The sequence below is a fragment of the Fundulus heteroclitus genome, chromosome 21, assembly GCF_011125445.2.
Source record: "Fundulus heteroclitus isolate FHET01 chromosome 21, MU-UCD_Fhet_4.1, whole genome shotgun sequence".
In the NCBI taxonomy this organism is placed as follows: Eukaryota; Metazoa; Chordata; class Actinopteri; order Cyprinodontiformes; family Fundulidae; genus Fundulus; species Fundulus heteroclitus.
The window spans coordinates 17,673,221-17,691,692 of NC_046381.1; positions in this window are offsets into that span (position 1 = coordinate 17,673,221).

Below are 18,472 nucleotides of genomic sequence, written 5' to 3' on the forward strand. Positions count from 1 at the left end.
ACTGTATTAAAACATATTGCAATGCTGAGAAAGAGGAAAACAGTCATTCATCATGTCGTTCTAATGTGCATGCTTCAGTATCCACCAAACAATGACTAAACCTTCTGTTCGACTGTGTTGGTGAATGTGCATGGACGCATAAGTGGACTTTTCATGTCACTTAGTCATGTAAGCTCCCATTACCACGTGATTGACCTAATGATAAAATTATCATGATTAAGGTAAATCACAACAGTAAAAACAACCTGAGAAAGACTGGACAAGAACACAAACTGAAGGTCATACTTGTTTAAATAGTGTGAAAAATAACTTCACAAGGGATAACGACCTGTTAGAGATTACTGTATTCATTAGAAATGTATAACTTAATACCCCATACATCGCTTCATTTCATGTACCTGTTTAATCCTGTTCAGAATGGTGGTAGGGGCTGGAGCCTCCTGGTCATGCTGCCAGTCAAAAATGTTATCATTTAACATTCATCTTCTTGGGGAATTACAGAACACAGACTGAATCCATACATATTCTACAGAGCTTCTAGGTTAGATCAATATTCATTTGCAAGTGTTTATACTGCAAAGTCTCAAATCTGACCTCAAAGAAAGTGTATTCTTAGTTTTGTTCTCCTCCGACATAAACTCTATATTAGGCACGCACAGAGAAGGGGGCTGTCAAAGTTGAAGAAAGTTTATTTTTAGGACAATTTTCCAGCATTGGTGCCCAGTTGAGACAGGTGTTTTAACTCCGTCTCTAAACAATGTGATCATGGGGTCTCTTTCTAATTGGCTCACAACAGGTGCTGTTAATGTTTCTAAAAAAAATCCTCCTATTTTTATTTGTATTTATTTATTTTTTTGCTCAAATACATTTACAGCTATTTAAACACACCTGATTAGAATTAAAGGTCCTGTAAATGTGGCGGACATTTAGAAAAGAAAAACAGTACAAAAAACACACATCTACCAGTTCAAACCATCCATGTCTAGTGTCATGAGAAACTAGAGAAATGCCTCTTTCAAATTTTGTAAAGCTCGTCTTTGTAATGCCATATCCGGTTACATCAATTCCATGCACAGTCAAGCTTATGATTTAGCTTTACTCATTGCTTTGTGCATTGATATAATGTTGTACCCAATGAAACATTTTGATGATACAATGGATACATTTCTTAATCAAAGACTTCTATATGCACAAGGAGTCCTACAATAGAAATCAGCAGTTTTATTTGACCAGATCCAGTTTATGAGCTGAAAAACACTTTTGGCACAATTTTGGGACATTTGGCTAACTTGTGCCAAAATCACAGGTCCACCTAGTACACTGCCCACTAAAACCTTTGTGGAGAAAATATGCTACAACTGATTTATTCTGTATTTGCTCCAGTTTTAGTCAAGATGTGAATATATAAAATCTGATGTTTTCTTAAGTTTTCTAAACACTTTTCATGGTATTTTGTAATGTTCATTCAGAATAAAATGTGGACAAGGCTAAATTTTGTTTTTGTTCAAACACCAATAAATCAGGCATAGTAACAGCTGCAAGAGTGTTTCCACTGAAAAATGTTCTTCTTTGTCTTACTGTTACACATGTAACAAACATTTGCATTTATACTTTATAACTATGGAGCTAAATAAAGTCTCTCTGAGCAGCAGATGGTCAAGTCTTTGAAGGGAAAATCCCAGTTGAGTCTCAAGTCGGTATCCAAGTCAAGCCACAAGGTGTAAGAGTTGCCTTGTAAGGATCATTATTACGAAGCCATGTACTAAACCTGCATTAAAAACCTTTATTTTTAAGTCTGAATAGAAGACATGTTTCAATGTACCTTATAAAATACAAAATAACGTTTGAGGTCCATTGTTGTAAGTAAATGACACATTTCTGAATGAATATAAAAGGAAATGTGTCTTTGTAACAAAGCTAGTTCAACAGCAAGATAATGAGTAATTGGAGGTACGTAAAGTTTATTTTGTTCTTAAATGACCCAAAATAATTTAGTTAAGAGTTCAGTGAGATAGAGATTTGTGTAATATATATATATATATATATTTAAAATCACAGTTGTTTATTATCAGTTAACCCCAGTATGCAAACATCCCTGGTTAATAAATCTGATGTACCTTGGCACAAAAGTGCATGCCTGTTTGAGCTATGGTCTATGGCTAACTTACAGGCCTTACCTTACAGCAAATTGCATGAGATAAAGACTGTACATGAGACCCAACATTAAAACCCAGAGTCCAAGTCAAGAAACATGGAGAAATTTTGTTAAAATAAAAAAATTATCACACAGTTCACATTTACACTTTCTTTGGTATGTTATATAAGCAAATACTGTGGTTAGCATCAGAAAAACAGCAGTTTTAGTGTACATACCAAAGAAAACAGATATTTATATTAAATTGAAAGGGAATATTCCAAAAAAGGTTGCAAACATATCCAGCTTGTTCCAAGACAAGCAAAGGTTGAAAGCTAAAGATAAAACAGAGCAAGTTTGTTGCACTCTGCTCAGCCTTTTTGTTATCTGCTTTAACATTTTCTCTATTTCAGCCTGAATGAAACTCAGATATGCTTTGACATGTCGTAGAATATACATGTTTACATCACTACGTTTCTTCTGGCTTATTTCATACACCTTGCTGATACTGAAAACAGTTCACATTGAATCCTTCTCTTGGAATAAACATTTTCTATACAATAAATTGTGGTGGTTACCCAAGTTTAGTGGTGATTTTTGAGTTTGCAATTGGTCAGTCCACCTGATTTGTTTTTACAAATATTTAGTGTGAATCCAAGTAATTAGTTTCATAAGTTTGTTCAAAATATAAGGACAACATATCAACACATTGTTGAGTCACACAAGCTGTTGGAGACCAACCCAAGACTGAAAAAGTAACAGAGGAGACACCCCACATCCAAACTCATGTTAACAATGTATTTGATGGGTGTGAAATCTGCAATGTTCAGAGGCTCAGAATGCTTTTGCCCAAACATGTACACGACCTTTAACATGTGGATGTGGGAATGCTGGAAGACATACTCTAATGTTTTCTGCAGAGCTGAAATAATACATGAGCTGAGTCTGTCAATTTTCTGTAAATTCCAAATCATTTTTTTTTTCAGTTTGTTGGTCCAAACAATGTGCTATGTATTTCTTTCTCAGATTTTTTTCCAGTAAAGTATACCTTCAGTTGCCAAATGTTTGCAATTCTTATCTTTAAAGGGGACATGTCATACTTTTAAATCCTTTCTTTTGTCATTGAAATCATTCAGTTGTGGTCTATATAAAGTGGAACTGCAGTGCTTTGGTCAGAATTCCTTGTTACCATTGCCCTGCAGCCCCCCTCCCATTCTCAGGTACATCCAACAGCAACTTGATTTGGTGCCATCTCTTTAAATGCAAAGGAGGCAAATATGACCCAAACAAAATATAAAGCAACTATGCGGTACCTGGACACACTAATTTCCACTTTTCTAAACTTGTAGAGAATTTAAGTACACAATAAAATGTATTTAGGGGCTTAAAAAGTGGATCTTTCAAAGACATGTTTCCCTTAAAATAACCCCTGCTGATAGAGTAACCTTAACCTATTGTTTTATGTCAGTTCTATGGCACATTCTAATCTTTCATCAAATCTGACCTCTAAAATATTTGACAAATTGATTTTATTTTCCCATTTTTTGGGCAAAGTATCTTACTCTAATTGTATACTTATTATATTCTTGAATTTACATGGCCATTAATATTATTACTATTATTATTGGACAACAGCAATTTTAGTTTCAAAAAGAAATGCATTTACAAACAATAGTTATGATGGAGTCAGCTTTGTTTAAACTCACTAAAAACATGACAGTATGTTGAAAAAAACTGAGAAATTGCATCACTGATTGAGGATTGGTGACAAAGGTAAACATTTAATGGGAGTGCGCCCAAATAGGCACAAATGCACAAAAAGGGAAACATGCTACAGCCTTTAATTAGCCCCCCTGTCACTACGTAAATTGCTGGTTGTAAGCTTGCCAAAGTGACAATTTATCCTGGCTGTGTGGCTTTTATGTCAAGGCTGCTTGTGTAAAAAACATTTGTATTCATATCTAGTTTAAGGAGCCAGCTCATATGCTTTAATGCATAGTTATATGAACTATATACCTTTGTCCTTAGTAATTTGACATTATGTCAGTTTGTGCAATTTCAACCTACTTTTTGTCAGCTGTTTGACGAGGAGAAGGGTTTGTAATTGATTTCACCTGCTGGAAGTCATTAGGGCTGATGACATGCCATCAAAACAGCTAAGAAATATGAGTCCACTTTAAAGGACAACCAAACTGCTTCTGTCTAACAGAACTAAATGTTTTTCACTCCAATATTTTAGTAAAGTGCAATTAAATTCATATTATAGTAGTTTGTATAACCTTACTAACAAATCTGATTAATTGCATCAGTTAAGTCTAATTTCCTAAGAATGCAAGAAGCAGAGGCCAACTATAGAGAGGCAAACTTCCTTTAGACGGGAAGGAACCTGGAGCAGAATTATACACAGGAGAGAGACTGTCACAACCGGTTGATGGATGAAAGAACAGGATAGGCACAGAGATAAACACAATGTCACAAGGACCGATGCACTGGAAACACAAAGTTATTGACAACAATAATTATCAATTGTATAGACACACAAAGATACAAAAGACAGAAAACTGCTTATAGTGTTACAGGGCATCCACTAGCAGGCTAACTGTGTTGTAGCTATTACAACAAACTTAAAAAATGGGTAAGCTTTGTCCCCCAGAGGTGTCAAGTATTACCCTATCTTGTAAAAATCTAATATTACATAGATGAAATATTATTGATGCTTCAATTTATGACCATGTATTCCTTTGTGTAAATCATTCATTTTATATCTGGAGATAACTCCTATCTCTACTTTAGCTTAAGTAACACAAAACGTGATGAAACTATGTCATAAGGATGTTTGTATTCCACATTGTCCAAATTGCAAAATAGGTTAATGTGTTGGGCCCCGCCATGGGAGGAACAAGGACTGAACTGCACACAGAAAACAACAGCATCTGATAAAGATCTCTCAACTACAAAATGTTCAGCATTAACCCATCTTACTGGCAGCTCACAGGAATGAGGATTCATAGGTGGAATGCGGGCGATGCCATAGTGACAAAAACAGTTTTTGCCTAAAGTTCTCGACATGCTGCATTTGAGAAGACACACCTTGGATCAAAAGTAAATGATAATTTTCTGTTTGTGTATCTGGTAACTGCACCGTGGCCAAAACTAAGACTAGCCACCTGAAACTGGCTGTCCGAGCTTCTGCAGAAAATAACCTGAGCCCAAGATTCTCCAAGGAAAGACAGGTGGTCTCTCATTATGAAGTGTTTTTTTATATACACTGCTTTGAAGAAGATGGTATTGCAGCTCTACACATCTGACATGTGTACTGTTATGAAAATATATAATGAGTTTTTGTATTAATCATGTAATTTTATTAAGCAGTAAAAGTTACCTAAGTTTTAATTATTATTGTTAAACTTTGAGGCCTGCAGTGCACATGGTATGGAATCTGCAGGGTTACTCACAGGCTATAAATTCACTCAACCTTCTTGTGGGATACCAGGGCAAGTAAGAGTCACATGATGTTTTATGATTGGTAAGCTTCATAAAGGTTTATGATTTAAAAGCTTAAAATTTTTCTGGAATGTTTATCTTGGTAAACTCCTAGAAACATCTAGCAAATGTATCAAGAAGCCAACTCCTTTTTTGACACTGGAATGCAGATCTGTTTTGTTTGTGGGGAGACAAACACAGATAGAATAAGTGTGTATGCAGTGCCCCCCACCCCACCCCACATCATTCATTCCCTTACTCAGTGAGGGGCCGGGCTATTAGTAGTGCATGTCTCCCCTTGGAATTCCAGTTGTAATTAAATATATGTATATTCCAAGTGTTTTGTCTCTGATAATTGTTTTCTTCCTTTGCTCCTGAATTTACGGACTGGGTGAAGCGGGCCTCACAACGAGACAGGAAGATTGAGAGGCTGCCTCGTCAGTACCAGTCCAAGCAGATTCTCACCTCAGGAGCTAGACTGAGAGTAGTCACCACATCTACTTTGTTCATCAGACATGCTGAAATTACCGTGCTCTACTCTCATTGGAACAGTTCACAGTAAGATGTTGTGTCTGGGGAGAGACAGTGAGTTTAGGTTAAAGCTTGAAACAATGGTGACACAATGAGCTAGGAGTTTGACGTTACCGGCGTGTTGCTGGTTTGCACCCCTGCTTTGTTTCCCTACCTCTCTTCTCTGACCTGATGCAGAATCAGTTTTATTGGCCAAGTTTGTGCACAAAAAAGTAATTTGACTTCAGTTTCATTATGCTCTCAATAATGACATTTTAAATAAGATAAATAAAAATGTCTTTGCATATATGTATATGATGATTCTACAAAGAAGGATTTTGTATACCCAACCCTCATACTTCTGAGCAGGGCAGGTGGCTCTCCATTTCTCCAACTCGGGTCCTCTACCAGAGGCCTAGGAGCTTGAGGATTCTCCTTAGGATCTTAGCTGTTCTTAAGATTGCGCTCCTCTGGACTGAGATGTTCGATGTTTCTCCAAGTATCTGTTGGAGCCACTTTTCCAGAGTAGGGTTACTGCCCCAAGGGCTCCGATGACTATGGGCACTGCTGTTGTCTTCACCTTTCAGACTCTTTCTAGTTCTTCCCTTTCTCATGTTCTTTTTTCCTGATGTTTCCATCACTTGGGATGGCCTTATCAATCACAATGGCTTTCCTATGCTGCTTATAGATGATTACTGTGTCCAGTTGGTTGGCCATTACGATTTTGTTTGTTTGTATTCATAAAGACTTGCTAACTTCCCTTCCAAATGACACCGTAACCCAGCACCTATCGGACAACCTTCTGTCATTAGAATGCGGTCATGTCACAGGATGAGGTTTGGCAGAAGCTGGGAATTAAGCAATTTTGGTATGTATATAATTGTTTTCTGATACATTTAATTGTGTTTTACTGTTAAACTAAATGTTAACACTGACAGGACACTAAGCTACCTGTTAGTAGTCCTTTGAATTAGATGCCAATGTATTTTGGGTTGTTTCAAGGTTATGATAAGCTATTTTAGTAAGAGTTTAAACAGTGATGGGACATTAATGTATGTATATTCCGATCCACTCATTACACTACAATGTTAAAACATGTTCGAATGTTTTATTTTAAAATGAGATCCCTCGAGTCTAAGCTACTTCTGCCAACTAGCCTGGTACTGGTCATAGCTGTTACAACATTGCTTGTTTATTTCATTACGCAATTGTCAGATCAAAAATCACTAGCATTCATTAAAAAATATCAATAGCAAATAGGGCTGTCAGTTTTAACGCATTATTAATGCGTTAACTTTGTTATACCATAACGGCCACATTTTTTTCCGCACGTTAATCGCGCATCAAAACACACCCACTGTTCCCTATGTTTTTTTTTCATGCAGCGCTCTCCGGACTAGGGATGGGAATCAAAAAGGTTCCTGTTCAGAACCGGTTCTGTGTTTTCCAATTCTGTGGCACAATTCTCTTTTCGATTCCGTCGTGCCGCGGCTCTTAGCAGCACAACGTTAGCACAACGTTTTTTTTAAGCAAGTTACATCACGTTTTATACGCAAGTTACGCACACGGCGTTCAGTAAGCATGTGTGCGTAACTTGCGCAAGACGTGACCAGGCTTTAAAGCAAAACAAAAAAAATGCCGCCCCATCGGGGGAAGCGGTCGAAAGTTTGGTTTCATTTTAAGGAAGAGAAAGATGGCAACGAGGCGCTTTGCAATCATTGCAAAATGGCACATACATCCGCAGGAGGAAATAGATCCAACAGGCAGAAACACCTGCGCACACAACATGGCATACAATTTAATGAATGCCGTGTTTTTGATTCTTACCGGACAGAAGCTAAAGTTACGACCAGCATGGAAGGCAACTCTGGTGGTAAGTAGCTAGTTTTACATCACTGGCTGGTTCCTAGTAAATCTTATGCCATTTCTGGAAATAAACCAGTTTCCTACCTCTCTTTGGGGTTATTTTTTTATTTTTATTCTTTTTTAAGGAGAGTAAAGGAAGAACAAGAAGAGAAAAAAAAAAGTGAGTGTGCCTTTATCGTTAATCCAGCCCTTCCTTGGTAGCATGTTTAATTAGAACTACTGGTAGCTGGAATTCTTACATGATTCTAGCTATTGCAGTGGATGTAACAAAACATGCTACGAAGTTGCTCCGCAGTTCAGGGAGCGAGAGAAGGGTGACGCTTGTTTATTTAAATCAGGGGGAGATGAGTTTATTTCCCAAAATTGTACAGTAATGCTTTTTCATTAAACGGATGCTTTCTCTGTTAGATTTAGATGACTGAGGTTATCTAAAGGGAGATTAATAAGCAACTGTCACAACAAACTTACATTCTCTTGTATTCTAAGCAACTCATCTACTGTATTTAAGTTTGTTCTTATATTCCTTTTTTTATTTAAACAAAAATAAATGTTACTCCAGTTGCACATTTGCTGTGGACATCTTGACCTTGTTAGTTTGTAAGGTCGTGTGATAGTTAAGTAAACAAAGTTGATGCTCATCATCAAACTGTTTGTTCTCCTTTCATCCCCAAACTGGAATCGAAAAGAGAATCGAAAAGGAATCGAATCGTTTCACAGAATCGATAAGGGAATCGGAATCGTGAAAATCTTTTCAATTCCCAACCCTACTCCGGACTGTGTTTTTTTTACCCTCAGCGTTTTCCGTAATTTCAAGAATGCTAAGTGTGTGGTAAAGACTGTAGCATAACAAACCCTTGCTCACTATTTCCAAGTCCACTTATTATAAGAAACTTTGGGCTTCTTTTTTCTAAAGTTACTTGTAAATCCATATATATATATATTTTTTTTAGGCAGCATGATTTAGTCTCTTAATACAAATCATTTAAGTCATTACCTGTAACTGTTTAGTGTGAAATTATGCAAAACTGCTGATTTTCACAACTTATTATACTTATCCACCTTCTACAGTCATGAAGACATTTAAACAAACTTTCAATGCCATTCTACATATGCTGAAGCCTCATGAGACCCTAAAACACTGAACAGGTTGTTGTTCAGACACAATGGCTGTTTGTTACCGGTCATCGTATCCTTCTCCCATCTCTCAATTGGCCTCCCCTTGCTACTGAACCCCTTGTGAAAGAGCAGACTTCATCTGCAGCAGGTGCAAGTCTAATGATGCTTTGATGCCATATGTCAAATCTCATCACTTGCTGAGTCGACTGACATTTCCGTTGATGGCTCCTAGCAACAGCATTACAAGTGCCCGACCTCACCTCGCCTTCGAAGAAGAAACTGCTAAGTGCTGATGAAAAAAAAACCACTTATGATGAACCACTTTACACTTTGTACACATGGAAAACATTTATGTTATCACTTTTATATCAAGGATAAATTTTAACAAATTGTTCTGAAAGTGAGTCTGGTCACGTTCTAGAACATAGTAGTACACGCATCTTTTTTTCAGTCTTAATTTTTGCATTTTTGCTTCTAATTCTAGTTAAATGTGCATTCAAATTATATAAACACGCATGCTGTTTGTGTACATCAATGTCTGTCGCCTCATGACTTCAGCAGACAACTTCTGATTATTGCATCAACAGCAGTCATCTCCTTAACGTCTTCCCAGATTGTGCTTTTTGTCAAATCATAGCTTCGCAGCCCACACATGGTTGACTGAGTAACTAGTAATCATTCCACTTTGGTTTGATGTGTGGGGCGCTGTCTAGTCAGAGGCAGCCCATCAGACTGAAGTGGTATGGAGGGCTTGCTGGCATTGTGTCAGTGATTGAGGTAGAAGACGGTGTTTGCCCTTGTGTAGTGTGCCTACAAAAATAACCAAGACAATGATAAAACAACAAACAAAGAGTTTTCTTGTGGTTTGTTAAAATCTGAGGCTGTCTTAGACTCTAGTCTGTGTGCAGTTAAGCTCAAAATTATCCATGCCATTGCAAAATTTAGGTTTAAAGGGGACATATCATGCTTTTAAATCATTTTCATATTTAAATCATTCAGTTGTGGTATGTATAAAGTGGAACTGCATAGCCTGGTTACAAGTCCTCATTAAGTTTGACTCCTGTAACTTCAGCATCCTTCAGCTTGTAATACAAAATCACAGCAAAAATAAAAAATTGGCGGATTCACAGAATTAGTTAGCCGGAGGTTCATGACCTTGACCAGCAACTCAATGGCACATACTGTGAGATAAATTGTTAAAAAAGTATAACAGAATAGAGAAAACTGAATGGATTAAGAAATATTGCCCAAACAGAATATAAAGATATATATGCAGCAACTGGATAGACTAATTTTCTGTACTCCTAGAGACTCCAAGTACACAACAATTATAATTTAAGTAATAAGAGGTGGATTTTGCATGATGTGTACCCCTTAAAGTAAATTAATTGACATGTTTTTTCTGACTGGAAGTGACTAACGTTTTGCTCAACTCAAGTTCCAATTTGATTCAGATATTCTTGATTTGAATACATGGAGGGAATTCAGGATTAGGGTAGTGGCAAGGACACCTACCAATCTCAAATATTTTTGGAGCCCATCGCAGTAGATGGTTTGTCAAAATGGAAGAAAACAGAAATCTCGGAAGGTGTTGTTTATACTTTCAAGATCATACACTGTATTCCCAGTTGAGTCTAACTGCAAATATAGTTGTTTTTTCTGTCTTTATTTTTAGCTGATTAGCTAAGAAGATTCCTGAGTTATTGCCATTTTCATAGTGTTCCATTTGAATTCTTTGTCTTAAAAATGTATTTTGCTTTTAAATATATTTGTTTAATTCTAATTTAGCTCTACAGATTTAGCTTTCCCTCTTCCTTGGAGGCTTCTAATAACTTGATGATTTCTTCTAATTCCGGAATCTTTTTGTTTTCTATCTTCTTTTTTCGAGATGAGAATAAAATTATTTAACCTCTCATTACTGATTTCCCTACCTCCCAAAGGATAGATGCTGATGTCCCTTGTAGGTCATTGTACTCCAAGTGTTAAACCCACTCTTCTTTAACATATTTAATAAATTCTTCATCTTTAAGACACTATGTATTAAATCTCAAGCTTTTGTTTTATGGGGTTACTTTTTCAGTTATTATGGTTAAAGAAAGAGAAGCATGATCACTGACAGCAATAGGATGTATCACAGCGTCTGAAATGTCAGATAGCAGCGAGCTGCTGATTAAGAAGTCATCCAGACGTGAGTAGGAGTGATGGACATTTGAAAAGAAAGTATATTCTTTGCTGTTAGGATTAAGAGCTCGCCATGCATTGCAAAGACCATAATCAGTCATGTATTGTTTGACTACATTTAGTGATTGCCAACAGCGCAGAGTCCCTGTTGTATTCAACCTGTCTATTTCTCCAATTAGACCATAAATGAAGTCCCCTACTAAGAAAAGAGAGCAATCCAGGTGTTTTGAAAGTACATGGAATAGTTTGTGAAAAATGACACATACTTTTGTGGATTTGTGGATTAAAATTGCTTGTTATAGCAGTTATAGCAGTCTGAAAACACATTAGGGAACTCAGGTGAGTTAAGATCATTTGAATTTCTTGTAATAACACATCTGCCTTTAATCTTTTAAGCTGGTTAAAGATTTTCAACTTTTTTCTCTCTGGTGCTAGCTCCATGCACAGTCCATGTCACAAACCATAGATCCACCATAAATGTGAGTGTCATGGTTTGAGGTTTTTGTTGAGGACCAGTGGTGCAATGAAGGCGATGTGGAGACATCAGAAGGTTGGTAAGTGATTTTAATCCAGAGAGAACATCAGGTAGGTTACAAAAAGCAGGTTACACAAAACTAACTAGAGAGACAAACTAACTGACTAAGACTGTTCACTGAATATTAACTGACTGGGAATTTTGAGCATTTTGAGTATTTGCTACGAAATACATGTTACCTTGCTTTATTTTGTAGGTTTTTAAATAAATGTAATGAATGATTGAAGAGCAAAAAATCAACTTGGCATTTCTCACAAAGATTCAGGGCCTTATGTTATGAATTTTGTTGAAGGCCTGAGACCACAATAAGGTTCAAAAGGTGTAAGCTAATTTTACCGAACTTTCATGGCATCCGCATAATTGCATTTCCTGCTCTTTCATATTTCAATTTGGGTTTGCATTAAAAAAAAGTTAATATTTAAGTTTGAATGCTGTGGCCTTAAACACTATTGGAATGATGTTGTGTGAAAAGGTATCTAAAATTTGTATAAGGCTCTATTTTAGTTTTGTTGACCACTCAAAATGTTCAAGACACATTCACAAAAATGTTTATTCTATGTAGGATGTTTTACTATGCAACAAACCATTTGCAGCAAACTGTATTCAATGTCTTACTCAAGGACACTTTGGTATGAAAGCACGATAAAACCAGGGACTGAAACACAAACCTTCAGAGCAGCAAACACCCAATTTTTCCATTCACCTTACCTCCCTGAGCTTTCCTGTGAAGCTAAATAAGGAATGTGAGAGGCAGCAAGGTAAGATAAACAAGCTGTATCAGGAAAAATGTTAGCCTACAACTGGAATCACTTGTACAGTTAATGATCAGACACATCATTTTTGATTTTTAACTGTCTTTTCTCTAATCTGTCTATCCAAAGTTCCTTACTTTAAATCAGAAATATTTCTAGAATATTCTGCTATCCAGGTCATTGTATTCCTGAGGGCTCTGATAGAAAGCAATTGGAATTCCTTTCTGGTTTCTCAAGACATTATACCTCTCATCTGAAAGACTGCTTTTTAACTGACTGGTGGGGACTTTGAGGCTTAGAAGCTGCTGCTGGGACACTCCTTTGCTCAAAGTAATAACAGTTTGTGAATTTCAATGGTAACATCAATGTCTGTGCTATTTATAAGGCACTTAGCAACAAACAAAAAATTAACCAAACTACTTTTGAGCAATGTTTTCAGCTAAACATAAAATAATAAAACCATAAATCTTTTGGCAGTTCTTAGCAGCCTGATACAAATGTCTTACTTGTTTAGCTGAAGCTGAAAACAACAACAACAACTAACCCCCTGTTTGGAGCATAAAATAGCATTTTGTTAGAAACAAGCTGAGCATCTGAGACCTACTTGCTAAAATCATGACTTAGAGCATTTAAAAGAAAATGTGTTGTAATTAGTCTTTGCTGGATACAGTTTCCTTTTTCATAAAGGCATGCATTTAATGCATATAAACTTTACAATAAATTGGGAGTTTGCAATCTTCCAGTAGTCAACGGGTGAGAGGTCACCAAGCTTTTACACGCAAACACTTTCAATTAAGGGTAGTTTAGTGTTAATATTTACCTGATCTTTGGATTGGGGTGGAAATTATGAACACGCTACACCGGACCACCTTGCTCAGAGGCAACAATGCTAGCAATTCTTTATGCTGCCCTTCTTTATGCTGTGATATGCTTTGAACAAGTCCAAATCTAATCCAAAGTATCTACTCAAGTCCAGACCAGGGCATAAAATGATCGATACTTGGGATATTCTCCTTTCAGATTTTGTGGTGGAGAGCAACATCTGGGACACTCCTTTGCTCAAAGTAATAACAGTTTGTGAATTTCAATGGTAACATCAATGTCTGTGCTATTTATAAGGCACTTAGCAACAAACAAAAAATTAACCAAACTACTTTTGAGCAATGTTTTCAGCTAAACATAAAATAATAAAACCATAAATCTTTTGGCAGTTCTTGGCAGCCTGATACAAATGTCTTACTTGTTTAGCTGAAGCTGAAAACAACAACAACAACTAACCCCCTGTTTGGAGCATAAAATAGCATTTTGTTAGAAACAAGCTGAGCATCTGAGACCTACTTGCTAAAATCATGACTTAGAGCATTTAAAAGAAAATGTGTTGTAATTAGTCTTTGCTGGATACAGTTTCCTTTTTCATAAAGGCATGCATTTAATGGATATAAACTTTACAATAAATTGGGAGTTTGCAATCTTCCAGTAGTCAACGGGTGAGAGGTCACCAAGCTTTTACATGCAAACACTTTCAATTAAGGGTAGTTTAGTGTTAGTATTTACCTGATTTTTGGATTGGGGTGGAAATTATGAACACGCTACACCGGTCCACCTTGCTCAGAGGCAACAATGCTAGCAATTCTTTATGCTGCCCTTCTTTATGCTGTGATATGCTTTGAACAAGTCCAAATCTAATCCAAAGTATCTACTCAAGTCCAGATCAGGGCATAAAATGATCGATACTTGGGATATTCTCCTTTCAGATTTTGTGGTGGAGAGCAACACCTGTGGTTCTAAAATTACGGCAAGATGTCTAGATCTGAATGCAACAAAATAACAAACAAAAACAAACATTTTTGGAGGGGATTTTCCACAGCTCTAGTGGCTCGCTTTTTTTATGAAAGTAGGCTGACAGGAAGGGGGGTGGAAGAGGGGGAGAGACATGTGGCAAAGGACCGCGGGTCGGATTCACACTCGGGTCGACCGCGTCGAGATTATGTTTTTTTTATTTGCTATGCCAGTTTTACATCAGGTGTAAAAAAGTGGAACTTTCTGCCGATGAGGGGATCCAGACTGACCCTGTACACATTCATGTTCCTGAGTTTGCCAATGAGTCTCAGGGTCCCCAAGGGAATGATCGTTTATGGTGGCTCCCTGGGGATCCTGCACTCTGTGATTGTTCTTTTGTGGTGTCCATGATCCTGATTTGTGTTACCTGTCTAGTTATCTGTTCAGAGTTTTGGTAAATTAGATTCTGATATCTGTTAGGTACAGTTTCTGTTAGTTTGTGTTTATCTGTTAGATCCATGTATGCTTGCCTTGTATTAGTTCACTTTCTGTTGTGTTCAGTTCTCCCTCTGCACCAGCCAGTTCTCTTCCCTCCTTTCCCTTAATTAGGTTAATTGGGTCTAACACATTGCAGCTCTGTAATCCACTCCACCTGTGGACTACATTGTGTCAGCCCAGCCATTGCAGTTTTTTAAATCCTCCGTCTTTATTCATGCATCAACACCACTCCGTCTGTGTTCCTGATTCCTGTTTTTCCCTGACACTCTGTAAGCCTTGTTTCATTAGTTAATAAACATCACCACCGAACAATATTTGACTCCCAAGCTCTTGCCTGCACTTTTTGCATTCCACAAAACCTGACAATGAGGAGGTCCAGATCAATCTGTCTCTCAACCATGTTCCTGACTCTATCGATGAGGAGGCCCAGGTAAACTTTCCTCGGAGTTCTGAGCTTTTTTTGGGCTCCTGACTGGCTTCTTGTGTGAGCTCCTCAGAGTCTCGAAGTCTCCAGGGCTATGGTGGTTCCAAGCTTCCAGAACGCCACGGTGGGTTCAAGTCTCCTGAGTGCCACAGGGGCCTCATCTTCTCAGAGATCTGCCCGTTTCAGCAGCTTGGTTGTTATCTCTAAAACTGATCTAAGGGTTACTGGGTTCCAGCATGCAAGGTTCAAAGATTTCCACTCCTGAACTTGCTCTAGGGGTATTTCTGTGGCTCCTGTCTGAGGTCTTCAGTGGTCCTGCCCTGCCTGATATCTTCAGTGATCCTGCTTTGCCCAGGGTCTTCAGTAATCCTGTCTCACCGGTTGTCAGCTCCTGCTCCAGTCACTGATGGACTGGAGGACACTTCAGCTCCTTCTCCTGTCTTTGAGGGTCTGGGGGACAACTTAGCTCCTTTTCCTATCTCCGAGGGACCAGGGGAGGACGACTCAGCTCCTGTACTTGTCCCGGAGGATACGGGGGAAGGCTGGGCTTCTGTCTAAGTTCCAGTACTCAGAAAGGATAGGGTCCAGGCAGACCTGCTCCCCACTAGGCTTCTAGACCTCCGACGTGGGTTACAGCAGTCCAGCCGCCATTTGTCCATGCCCATGTATGGGTTCCATGGATATAGTCTCGAAATTCCTGGTTCCAGGCTTCTGAGCCAGGCACCTGGTTCCAGTCATCTGAGCCCAAGTCCTGGTTCCAGTCCTTCTAGTCCAGCTCCTGGGTTCGGTATTCCAAGCCCGTCTCCTGGGCTCAATCTCCAAGGTTTTGGTTCCAGCCTGCAGACCTCTTGCTAAAGATGCCGGGACCAGCTCTTGGTTCTTACCCATCACCTAGTAGGCTACTTTCCAGCTGGGTCCCTCTGGGGTTCCCGAGCTGCCAGCCTCCTGACAACGTCCTGCACCACCGGCCTGCGAAGTTTCTCTAGTGCCGCTGCATCTAAGACTGTCTGCCTCATCTGGACGACATCCTGATCACCTTCCTGATCTCTCTGCCTCATCGGGACCACCTCCCAGTCGCCTACCCGAACTCTGTGCCTCATTGAGTCAATGCCACGTTGAACGCCTGAACTCTGTGCCTCAAAAAAAGAATGAATAAAAAGAACAATGCAAGAAAAAGAAAATAATTCCTTTATTGTCCTGCAGTGGGAAAATTTGGGTGTGAAAGTGGCAAACACACAGACAGTTATTAGCAATGAAAAGCAATGAAAAGAAGAAAAAAGAACAAACCAGTTACGGACCCAAGGTACAACAGTAATGAGGCAGAGCCGTAATGATGAATGAATATAATGAATATATATATGAGGAAAAAAATAATCTCACAAGCATGGGGAACACAAAGGAGCTGTTACGGGAACAACAGAACACATACAACTATGCAGAGTAATGCAGAACTGGAACAACAGCCCCTTGTTTCACCTTGTTCTCTTAGGTTAGTTGCCCTTTTACTCTCAGTACTGAGAACAAGGTATTAGCTCAGCGGGGACCAGACCTTCTCTTGAACTAATCCTAAACTCTGGAATGATCTATTGTTGAACACATACTTTCTCTCAGGCTTTTAATTCTTTATGAGGTGTTGTTTTTTTATGTTGGTTTTACATTGATCTTCTGGTGTTTTATGTCGATTTTATGTCTTTGTATTATGTTAATTTTATTTGTTTTAATGTAGCATCATCACAGCATCATCAGCATTCTTCACTGGATCCACTCTCTGCCACCTCCCTGACGGCTTTCTTCTTCTTGAGTGGTAAGCATTGCTGAACGCTCTAGGACACGCACCGCTGCCGGTGTCTAACCTCTCCTTTCTCTGCCCACAGTTCATATGTGTGTTTGCGGTCTAGCGGACACTGCCTTGGGTCCCGTCGTTCCTTCCCCTTTTCCCTTTAAAAATCTACACTAGTTCTCCTGGCTGTTCTCTACATGTGGGCGAAAGCCATCAAAACCATGACAGAAGAACACTCTGGCCAACCTGTTCCAGTGGAAACATTCAGGAGAATGCTCAGGACCAGCTGCAGGGCATAAGCTCCCAACTGGCCCAGCTGACTGATGCCCTTCAGACCGCCCTGAAGAACCCACCTCCGCCATCTCCCACAAGCGCGCCAAGCCTGGCACCTCCCGCGCCCAGTGCCCATGTTAGTGATCCTGCCCCTCCCAACCCGGAGAAGTTTTCCGGGGAAGGAGGCAATTGTGGCGGGTTCCTTTTCTAGTGTTCTCTCGTTTTTAATTGTTCTCCCCATGCTTACCTGCAAAACTATTCTAAGGTTTTGTTTATTCTAGGCCTTTTAATAGACCGAGCTCTTAGATGGGCCGAGGCCCATTTCCTCAACTGCCAGGAATTCACTAAAAATGCACCTGAATTCCTAGCAGAATTTAGACTGTGTTCTCTGTAGGGGTGGATCTGGCTGAGCAGTCCTGCCCGCAATGGGCACTTAAACAGCGGAACTGTCCCGCGGCGGACATTGCAATAGAATTCCGCACCGGGCTGGGAGTCCCGAGTCCTCAAAGCTGCGTTTTTATAGGCGCTAGATGAACACCTCAAGCACGAGTTAAGCCGCCTGGAGGAGCCTGAGTCCCTGGATGATCTTATCTCCCTGGCAACCTGGTTGGACAACCGTCATGCCCGGAGTGGGCTACTCCGCGTCCAGGGGCTCCCTTATCCAAACCTGCCCCGGTGGCTTCCCCGGCGGTCCCTGAACCCATACAGGTGGGCAGAGCCCGCTTGACACCGGGCACATGATAGAATCAGCTGACTTGTGTCTTTACTGTGCCTCCCCGGATCACTTTATTGCCGCTTGCCCGGAGTGGCCAAAAGACCGGGTCTGTCGGCAATAGTGAGGAGGCCGGCGGACCAAAGTGAATATCAGCCTGTCAGTTCCCCGCGTCTCTGCCTCCCAGCAGCCATCCTTTCTGCTGGGGGCAGTCTCCATCTTTCTGCTCTTGTGGACTCCGGATGTAATTATAACTTAATAGATCATTCGTTTTCCAGCGGGCGAAAATTTAGCTAGTTCTGCTGCCCACTCCCCTCCAGGTGTCCGCCCTGGATGGGAGAAGTCTCCCTCACGTAACACACTGCACCCAGCTTATCAAAATAAGCTGGCTCTGCCAACCACAGAGAGCAAACCTTGTTTTATGTCTTT